The sequence below is a fragment of the Molothrus aeneus genome, chromosome 4 (assembly GCF_037042795.1).
Source record: "Molothrus aeneus isolate 106 chromosome 4, BPBGC_Maene_1.0, whole genome shotgun sequence".
In the NCBI taxonomy this organism is placed as follows: Eukaryota; Metazoa; Chordata; class Aves; order Passeriformes; family Icteridae; genus Molothrus; species Molothrus aeneus.
In genome coordinates, this window is record NC_089649.1 from 11,197,067 (window position 1) to 11,208,494 (window position 11,428).

Consider the following 11,428-nt stretch of genomic DNA (forward strand, 5'->3'; position numbering starts at 1 on the left):
ATATATGATTGTATATAAAGTAATAAATTAGCCTTCTGAGAGCATGGAGTCAGATGCATCATTCCTGCTTCGTAGGGGCATTGCCTGCCAATACAATAGCAGATCACATTGCACTGTGCCTTGTATGCATCTGGAGAAAAACACCACCAGAAAAATACCACCTGAGGAATGTCACCATTAACATCACTGGCTGTTCCTACAGAATCAAATATCAGGTTGATAAAATGTTTACATCTTTGTTCTTGCATTATTTTGTTTACAGCATCACAGTTAGAAGTCCAAATATTCAGTTTTCCTTGAAAGGAAGATATCTCTGTACCCAAACTTCTCTTATGGACTGGTTTGGTTAAGAATTGATATTTCAGCTTTCAAACAGGGAAGGAAATAGATATGATCCCTGGTGGTTCATTGAAGGCTCTGCCTACTTGGGAAATTTTTTACTGTGCAAGAGTTTTGATTTAAAAAAGACAAATAATAATGCTTCAGGTATTTATTTTGATGCTAATTATCTGGTTCTGACATGGGCTAGCTATTCATTTCAGGGCATTTCTCTGGCAGGAGCTACCTTAATGAATCTCTCCTCTGATTTTGGTGGTCTCTAGCAGCTGTCAGCAAGGAAAGGGTGCATCTTCCTTGCTCTGGCTGGGAGGCATGCATGTGAGTCTGCATTCTCTGGTGTATTAAAGAGTCTTTTCTGGGAGTGTTGAAATGTGTTGTCTATAGCTGGTAGAATTCCTATCGATAATTTCCCTAAAAATTAATTAGATTTTATCTCGTGCTCCACAACCATTCAGCAGGCTGCTGCTGAAAGCTCCACTGATGATGCAGAAGTCAGTATTTCTTATTCCTGTGCTAAGCAGAGATAGGAGGGAGCAGCAGAATCACACATATGCATATCCAGGGCAGATAAGAAGTAATATTCTGTTCCAACAAGCCGACTTCATATCGACGATGAACGGTGTAGCAAGAGCTCTGTCCCTCTCTGCTCCCAAGGTTTGTGAGGGGAAAAAAAACATCACTGATTCTTATCTGCAGTTTAAAGAAATGTGCATTCTGGAGAGGGACATGATAACCTGTTTCAAATTTTATGTTATGGTGTCAGTTTAGTCCTTCTGCGTTGTACCTGCTTTTTAGTTATATTAAAAAAAGTTGTCTTCAGTGCTTTATATTTGTCCTCTGCTTCTGCATAATGTTGGGACTGTTAGAAAAGTTCAGTGCTTGCATTCTTACAGCAGGTCAGAGATTTTAGCACACTTCTTACATTTTTCATTTGCGATTGGGTTTGTTTGTAGGTTTTGAGGTTTTTTATTCACCTTTGCATTCCTAGAGAGGAATGAAGGTGAAAAATGGCAGGTGAAAAATACTTCCTTATGCATTCGTTTAAACCTTTAACCATGCCTCAATTTTGCATCTGTTTCAGTGATGACTGCTAGGATTTGTATTTTTCCAGGTTCAGATTAAGATACTTTTGTCAACATCAGTCACATAGACAACTTTGATTTTGTTTATTTTAAATAAGCATAATTTTCTTTATGGATACAGTTTTTTGGAGGGAGGTTTGGGAATACTGTTGGCATTAACATTTGAAACACCTGTTCTTTTTTATGTCTAACTTTATACATGTATATATTTAAAGCTCTTTATTTCAATGGTAAAGGTGCCACTATAAGTATCTAAAATGAAATAAATATGAAATTTAAAATCCACTAAATATTAGTTATAGAAATATTTCTCTATTTTTAAAATTTCTCTTAAAGCATGACAAACATCTTTTAAACACAATGGCTGCTTTTTTGTTTTTGATAGGGATTTTGGTAGGTTTATTTGTTTTTTTTGGTTTTGTTTTGTTTTTGGGAGGGGTTTGCTAATTTTATGAATTGGTTAGAAATTAAGAGTACATAATTACATAAACACATAAAGAAATTAGAAGTACATAATTGTGTGTGGACATACATACTCTGCTTCTTAACCATTGTAACAATCTTGAGGAGTGTTAGGGTAACAGCTGAGAGCTTGCAGAGGAGTAAGAGGGATATTGTGGTTTGGTAGAACAAATATGGGGGGATTTTCTTATTTTCCTACAAGATTTAGATCTGTGAGTTGGAAATTAACATATTTTCATAGATTACACCATGTCATTATTTGTGTAGATTTTAGCAGTCATACAAGACACTGCTTGTTTCATCAATATCTTTCATATTTCTCTAAGATACATAAGTAAATTATGGGAAAAAAAAGAATTTTAAGTCTCTTGGGAAAACATGACATAATATCTTGTTTTTGCATTAAAAAGAAAAGTTACAATTTCTGTGCACTCAAAAGGATTTTGATGCATAGATAAATGACACAGATGTAATTGAATAACCACATCACCCTTGGATTCCTCAAGCAGCTTGCAGTTTGCTTAAAAGTCAACTCAGTGTCATTTGCATTTTTCACAAGATCTTTGGCATCTTTGAATGGACACAGCACACAAAAGGGGTGGGACTTTGGGGGTTTTCTTGGTTTTTTTTTTTTTTTTTCTTTAAGAGTTAGCTCTTTAAATAAGATTTTCTTCTCTTAATTATGCACTATTCTGCCCAGTGATATAAGCTTAGTATAACTACTTATTAAAGTTCTAGGTAATTATTCTGAAAAAGTAGATGAAACCACATAAAAAGTATAAAGGTAATATGACTATATGGCGAGAATTTTGTGAGTAATGAGTCTATCTCTGAGGTGAGTTTGCTTTTACATGGAGGCATTTTAGTGTAAAACATTACTTTTATTACTGTTGGGCTATACTTAAACCACAACTCAGCTATACCTATATAGGCACATTCTCACTATTTTCACATATCTATAAAACTTGATCATCTTGCTAAAATAGGTGGTAAACTTGTTCTTTTTTTTTCCAATGGAGGAACATCTCCCCACAAATCTGTAACATTTCAAGCCAGAACACATAAACTGACAGAAATAACTGAGTGGAATAGACAGTAGGGCATGTTCACTTATGGAAATAATGGCACTTAATACTCTGAGTGTTCAAAGAAACCTCTTAATAGGAAAGCATTTAAATGTATCCCCAAATTTGTTATGTGTTTTCCCCACTTACTTCCTGCTGTAGTCCAAGTCAGAACACAAATTGAGAAGTGCCCCATCAAGTGAGTTATCTCTTGCTATTCTTTATCTTTCAGAAGCAAAATCCTTATCAGGGAGAAGATCTTTAGAAGGCAGCCATAGACCATTAGCTCTAGATTTATGTATATCCTTCAGCTTCACCCCATGCAGGCTTTGTAGTTAATGACATTCTAGATATGCATCTCTCAGTTCTGTGCTTTAATTAATGATCATTTTTGCCATTATCAAATCTGTTCTTTGTGAGTTTGTGTGAGGTCTTTGCCACCTATCATCAGTCAAATGCTCTGTGTATCTTTTTGTTCACACTTGCATGCTGACAGTATTTAATGCAAGCCTTAATAACTTCCTACCTTGTCTAAATAACTAATAGACCATCACATTTAAGAGTCTGCCTTAACACAAGGTTTTGTAGACACAGCTCTCATCTGGAATAAAAGGCCCCCATATGTCACTCATCAAAACAGGGGAAAATGCTTACCATCTATTAAACTGATCAGCTGTTACATCAGAATTGCTGTTTAGAACCATTTTGTGCTGAATATAGCAAGATTTGTGATGAAAGTACACAAAAGTCCCTGTATGTTTGATTTATTTTTGTACTTTTTCAATTTTCTACCTACCCCTTTCAACCTGACTTGCTGACACTCTTCTGGTCATAGTCACTGCTCTCAAAACATTTTGAAACCTGAAATGAGACAGAATACATACCAGTAAATTCTCTATCTTCTCTTCCCTTGGCAATGTACTTTTGGTAAAAAAAAAAAAAAAAAAAGTAAATGACTCTGTTACTTGTTTGTTTTTGAAAACAACTTGTCAGTTTATTTTTGTGTCTGTGTGACTAAGAAGGGAAAAGAAATATTTTATTTGTTCTGTAACAAATTTTTCCTTTTATTAACCTTGGAATTAAGTGTAGAACGAGTGCAACAATAATGAAGAAAATACTTAGAAAATTGATTTTACGTGGAACAATTTCTCAAGGAAATATATGAACGCTTTAATTGCAAAGTGAAAATATTTTCACAAAAGTTAAAGTGAGAGCATCCTGAAATAAAGCATCTACTCACCACATGCTGAAAGAGAAAAGAGCTCAAAACTGTAGTGAGGGAAGGATAGTTTGCACTCTGAAGGAGGATGAAGATGGACTTACCTACTTTATTTAGGTAGATGAAAGCTTTTATTTACTGAAGGAAATGTCATGAGCATGAGCTGAAGTAAATATCATGAGCATGAGCTCAAGGCCTGAACACCTGTCCTGTCAGGTAACAGAACTTAAAACTGCAATCAAAAAAATGAGCATATTTAGCAATGAAATAGAACAAAAGCATTGCAAACATCTACGAAACATTAGAGCAATGACAAATGTGTTACTATATACCTTTAGAATGGGATTAATCTTGCACATAAATGGACCATATGGTGCAAAGTAAGAAGTACATGGGAGTCCTTTTGCATATGGAAATTAGATACATGTATGTAGACACACATAATAGCCAAAATTTGTTGATATATAAATATATGTTGATGTATCAAAGCAATGTATTTCATTAAAAGCATATTTTGAATAAGAATATTCTCACAGGAAAAGAAAGTAATAAATTCTGTTTCTGTTACTTGAATAGAAAGCATTATATGGTAAAATCTGCTGCTAAAATAAGCTTGTTAATGAACATGAGTATCAATTATGTAACTTCTGCACTCATTACAATTTTGAAGATTTAGCCTTCAAAACAAAATGTGTTTGATTTTATGCACGTTAATAACCTTCCAAGTGACAGGTAAGCATGAATGTAAATGAAATTGAACATTTTTTCTTAACATATATTTTTAGATCAAAAGCTACCGGAGATGATAAACATTTGCTCATCAAATGTAGCTTGGATGTCTCTGCAGTTTACACCAGCAGAGAAATGAAACTGCTCTTGCAAGGAGTTAAGGACACCACAGCAGGTCCTTTGAGGTTTGGATGATGGATCTGTCTCTTTGAAAAGGTTTCAAGTTCTTAGGCAGCACATGAAGCTGGGTTTGTATCTCTCAGTAGACAGATCTTGGTTAATCCATTACAATCACTAAACAGCTCTCTCCACTCTATATAAGTCAGATTAAAAAGAATAACAGAAAACTTTTTAGTGCAATTTCTTCTGCAGCTTAATGGCATAAGGAGGGTTTTTTTCTGTGTGTACTGGTCCTGAGCAATTGCTTAACAATTTTCTTTCCATCCCAGTCCTACAGGCAGGACTGGAAAAAAGTGTATTTCTGTTTCTTGTACCTCTGTAATGAGGAAATGTGTTGTTCCCAAGGCAATAATCTGCTTTGTTTTGTTTTATTGTTTTGGATAATCAAATATCTGTGAAAGACATTGAATAAAGTCATTTGTGATCAGTCTTCCAGTCATAGAAAAGCACAGGGAAAGGTTTTTCTACTGAGTTTGATCTAGAAAATTCAATTTAGTGCCTGTTCCTTTGTTGCTAGTGTTATCATCATGTACATTGCTTTGCACAGGGCCAGAAAAAAACAGGGTTTGATATCCAGTTAGTGTTACCTGGGTGAGTGAATCATTTGTAAAAGTTGGCTCAGTTCACAACAGAGGAAGGGCCTGTAGCTTATTTCTCACACCACAAGGCAACTGAAGCTTAAGGGCTGCTTTTGGTATTTGAGGGAAAGAAAAAAATTATAATAATATTATCATTGTGACCTCTGAACCCAAGTCCTACCCTGTAATGATAGGGTTAAAAAAAAATTATTCACAAAAGGGTATTGGGGTTTGAAGCTGCAAATAGTGCCATCTTTGCTGTTAATGACCAGCATAGGAATTATTTCCTTGTAATATCCAGAAGCTGCTAAAACCCAAATCCATTGAGATTCACAATTATCATTAATGGAGTAGAATATTTTCAGGACGGTGGAAAATAGCCGGGCTTTAATAAAATATTAATGGGCAGAAACCATGGATTAAATATTCATCTTTGTGCCTTTGGAGGTTATATTCTATGGCTCCCCTACAGCCCATCAGTAAATAATGATCTAGTGGCAAAACCTTCTGGGACACAGTATAGCTTAGTACAGAATTGCTGTGTAAAGTTAAATCATAGCATTTACATATTTTCCATTTTGTAGAGTAATTACATTGTTTACATGGGAAAAAAAAAAGTCAAGTCAGTACTGATAGTCAACTAAATTGCATCAGTAGAGGTAAATTACCAAAGTTGAGCTGGAGGCATTTTCAGCATGTGATTCCTTCAATACAAATGAGATCTCTCTGTACAGCTCCTTGGCACTCTCAATGCTTGTCTTGTGGAACATTGCTGGCCAGCATCTCTATCAAAGGGAGCTCTGCAATTTAAAGTAGGAGAAGAAAGAGAAAGAGGCTTCCATGTGTGTCTTGTCCTCTAATCATAACAGAATCACTTTAGTATTGCTAAATTGAGAAGGGGGAGCTGAATTTCCCCTGAGAATAAAGATGCAGGAATTTCTCTGTCCTGCAGACCTGAAGGAAAGTGTGGTCTTGAGATTGGTTAGTAATGTGAAGTCAGGGCTTTGATAGCCCCATTTCTTTATTAAAAATTGTCTTGATTTAAAATTGGTCTTTAATAAGAAAACATTCATAATGACATTGCAGCATCTCATGAGAGTTGCACTGGAGCCAAAGACTTTGAAAAATGTGGAGAACATGGATAACAAGCCATTTACATATGAATATTAACACAAAGTGTGGCCTTGGGGAAAATGTAGGCAGCTGGACCAAAACTCACAACTTACTTTTCATCTGATTACTACCTACCTATTGTGTTAAAAAAAAAATAAACAACAAAACCCAAAGCGAACACTGCACCATGATATTTCTTGGTGTCAAAGATTATATCTCGGTGTCTTGGTGTCTTTGGTGTCAAAGATTGATTCATTTGTGTTTAAAAGTCAAAGAGCATAGTGACATGGATGACTTTAGAAATTAAAGCAGTTTGTTATTCAGCCACAAACTATAAAGCATGTGAAGTTATTTAATTTGAAATGTAATTAAATTTCTGTCTTCTCCAATTCTTTTTCATGGATAATATTGATTGTAACTGATTTCTAATGTGATGTGGAATATGGAAGATTCCAGCTCCTCAAAACTAAAGGTTTTTAGTTGTATCTTTCCAAACCATAACAGCTCATGAAAGCTAAGTCCTCACAAAGGCTTAAGGCATACACATGGTTTCCAGCAGGATTCTGGAACACTTGAGAAAAGAAAAGTGCGCCGATAGGAAAAAAAAAAAAGCTTTTCTCCTTTGACTTGCAAACATACTAAATCACTATTTCATTTTCTTGCATGAATTTCAATAGCATGTAAATTGTAAATGACAAGTATCTGAGAGAGATCTGAATGGATGGATGTCTGCTGTTTGTTTTGTTTGCATTCTGGCTTGGGATTTTATGAGAGTGGAGAAATCTTTTTGTTTGAAAATTGTAAGTCTCAAGAGGCTTAACAGAGTTGGAGCTTTATTATGCTAAATGGCTGCTTCTGTATTACTGTGCTTTGCTTAATGATATTCAGGAAATATTCTTCTTTCCTAGGAAATTCATTGAACATTCTCTTATGGGGTTTAGCTTATTTAACAAGTTAAGTAAGGATCTCCCTTACTTGTGTACATTAAACAAAAAAATCAATATAAGGAGACAACCAACAGATTTTGCATTTTAAGATTTACTGGACATGACTGGCACCCACTTTGTGTTAAGCTATTTTGCCTTTTCATAGCCAGCTGTTTTCCTGCCTGGAGGCTGGTGCTGAGTGCTGTGTAATGCTGAGATTTTTAGGTTCTGCTCTGTCTTATGTAATAGAGACGCATCCTTGTCACACAGGTCCTTCTAACAAGACCTGATAGCTCTGAGATGGTTCTGTGCTAAACCTGGATGCTGCCATGGGTAATGCATTATGAAAGCATCCAGACCTCTGGATGACTGAGACAGGTTCTTTCTTAATGGATGGCTGATGGTGATGGCAGCTATAGTAATTAGAGAAATTTTGCATATGAGTGAGGAATCTGAAAAGTGGGAGATGTGTATACATCTTCACGTCTTATTTATGCAGTAAGAATTTTTTTTCTTATGGGTATAAGCAGGTGCTGAGGCTTTACAGGCTGTATTGTAAGTCTGAATAATAAAAATGTGACTGTAAAGATATTTTTATTTCTGGGTAGTAAATAATATCTCTGCCTTATGAACTGCATCCATACACATTATATGAGGAATTGCAGTCACAGTATTCTCACTACTCACAAGGAAGTATACACAACAAATGGTTTTATTGATTTTCAAAATACCTGAACTAAGTATGAAATGAGTATAAACAAAATGTCTATATAAATATGTATAGATCTATGCATGCCGCTTGATTGATTAAGTTCTACACCTGTGCATGTGGAGGAAACAAACATTAAAGCCATCGCTCTACAGAACTGATGCAAATGTGGAACAGAATTTATTCAACTGGTCAGACCGTGAGACTGTGGGAGCAACAGGAGGTTAATGAAGTTGCAATACTAACTTATGCACAGTTCAATACCATCTGACTCAGTTAATGGAGGAAATGTGTGCTATAATTCATACCCAAAGGTAAAGGTACCGCTAGCAGATGTGCCTGGTACTTTTGTTTCTGCATTGTCACTGTAAAATGCTTGTAAAAAATCTTTGCAATGGTTTCATTTCTTTCCAGGTAACTGCCCTGGTTTTAGCTGGCTGCTGGTTTTGCTCTTATTACACCATGAAGTTACACTCAGGCAAATGAGTTGTTCAGTTAAGTAACTGTGAAACAGAAATACTTTGAGTTTTCAACTGCTTCTTTTCTTTATACCTTTATTTGTGCCCCTGGATGTATGTATTATCATAACTTCACAGGACAGCAGAATAGACTTTGACTTCTCAGAAAACTGTATCTTTACTGCTTACACACCTTTATGTTTGTTTCTAAACCTCTTGATTAAAATGCAGTTGTGGTTACTTTGCCTGGTGTTGAGAAGATCATCCTTGAAGAACTTGCTAGCCAGGTTTTAGGAAGTGGCAATCTTGTGTTATAGTTTCTGTTGACCTAGAGTTGTATAAACAAAGGTGTAGCAAGAAAATTGTGAAGAGACTTTTATTTTTCTCTCAATAAAACACTAATCAGCATCTGGAAAATCAATTTGTTTGATGGATTTTGAATGATTTGCTCCAAAATGTAACATCATATTGGCTGAAATATTTGTTGGTTGTTTTTCATTGCCATTTATCAATCCTTCTATCAGTTGAATTTTGACAAGCCTAAAGTTTTCTGTAGGTGGAGAAGTCCACTGACCTCAAGAACCCAAAAAAGTGTCAATTCACCTGTTGTGAAAATTTTTTGAAGCAATTGGAATTGTTTGGTATCCTTATAGCTCTCTAGTGAGTGTGCTCGGACAAAACCATGTTCACCATATTTTTTTAATGATATTGAATAAATAGTCTACCAAGTTCCCAGACAAAGCAAAATAATCCATTCACATAATATGTATATTTTATTTATTTATTTATTTGGGAATTGGCATTGCATTTTCACTTTGTTCTTTCATTGAGTGAAGGAGTGCCAACATACCCAATATCTGAAATATGTGTATTTCCTGACTTTTTTTCCCATTGTACATCATTTTAATGCTAAGTATGTGAGGACTTTAAGTGTTCAGCTTTTAAATGGATGTAATTTTCATTTGCTACCCAGCAGAATAACCTTATCTACAGCTTTATCGCTGCTAGTTTCAGTCCAATTAATCTGCATCAATATTACCGTCCTTCACATCATCCTCTGGAAAACTTAAAAGGAAAATAGCTTAATTAGGAACAGCAATGGCATTTCACTTTCAGAGAGCTGGAATGTTCAACACACTGCCTTGAAACAGCATTCTCCCTTTAGAATAATTTACATGTCAGATGCTGAATAAATATGCATTCAATGGAAGGGATTTGTGTAAGCAATGTACAGAGAGTGAGGTTTTCTTGTGCTCAGGAATTAAAAAAAATCATTTGAAACTATTAATATTCTTCTACAGTTAACACAAGCAAGTCAGCATCTGGTGTCATGAACTGTAGGAGTGATAGAAATTTTAAAATATTATGAAATTTGACTAGATGCTTATACCCTCCTATTTCCATTTTTGTACCTCATATTGTCTTCCCACTTCTATCAATAACTGTTACTTGGCTTTTTAATTGGAAGATGAAACATTTCATGGTGATCTTGGTTCTGACCTGTGTTATTGTGAATACTTTCCTTATTTGGCATTTAGTAATTCAAAGATGGAAAAGACAATATGTTTTGTAATGCTTAAGGAACGTATAAGTTGTTTACAATAGGGAATGCAAATTGCAATTAATTCCATTAGCAAAGAACAAATACAAATTTTCTCTGAAGCAGGTTTATGCAGAGATATTAGATGAGTGTTCTGAAGGATAATATGTAAATGGCAAGTGATTAGTGAGCTTGACATTATATTTTATAAAACTGGGTATTTTGCTCTAAAACTAATCCAAAAGAACAATAGAGGTTAACCAAAAAGTCTGTTTTCTTCTACAGATTTGTCCAAATGACTGTCAAGAACTCTTCTGACCAGAAAATGACTCTCAAGTTCCTGATAATCTGATTTGCTAAACTCTGGAAACCTTTTATCAAAAGTGAAAATATTGTGACCAGTCTCCTCCAATAGTCTCTGTATTCCCAGTAGTATTTTCTGTATCATATGTATGTGTTTAAAAATACACTGTTAATGCAAATCAGTTCTGTGGAAGGTGTTCTGTAACTTGTAAATCTGTATGATCTAAATTATTTCAGCTGCTGGGTCGATGATGATTTTGGAGCTTCACATCAAGGAGTCTGTTAGCCCCATCATTTCTCCTTTACAGAGAGGAGCCCCATCACGTCTCCAAACATGACCAGCTGAGAATGAAGCCTGTTTCCTCCTTTTGTCCCAAAGCTGTTTGAATTGATAATTGGTCTAATAATATGAGTTATGAAACATCCAGTCTGAAAATAAGAATCACATAGGTAGTGTTCTTTTCTTGTGTAGTACTTTAGTTACATATTTTGAGGAGGAAATAAAATTTCTCATGTCAACCTGGCCTAGTGAAAGACATCCCTGCCCATGGCAGGGCATGGAAAATAGAGGAACTTTAAGGTCCCTTCCAACCCAAGCCATTCTGTGATCTTATTATTCAACATAGATGGGTAAGAAGAGAAGTTTTCAGGGCATTTTGTTTTCCAAGAGGAGAAGAAATTAATCGTGATAATTACTTATGTGTCTTGGCTGGTTACAGGTGTCAG

General features: G+C 35.2%; 1 long non-coding RNA gene across 1 annotated transcript in view; it reads left to right on the forward strand.

Annotated features, from left to right (window-relative positions):
- The window catches only part of LOC136556035 (uncharacterized), a 90,941-nt gene extending 80,057 nt beyond the window's left edge, over positions 1-10,884 (forward strand). Inside the window, exon 5 of the long non-coding RNA XR_010783572.1 lies at positions 10,685-10,884. This is a non-coding gene — a long non-coding RNA (uncharacterized lncRNA). The remainder of the gene's footprint in view (positions 1-10,684) is intronic.
- The last annotated feature ends 544 nt before the right edge of the window (positions 10,885-11,428 follow it).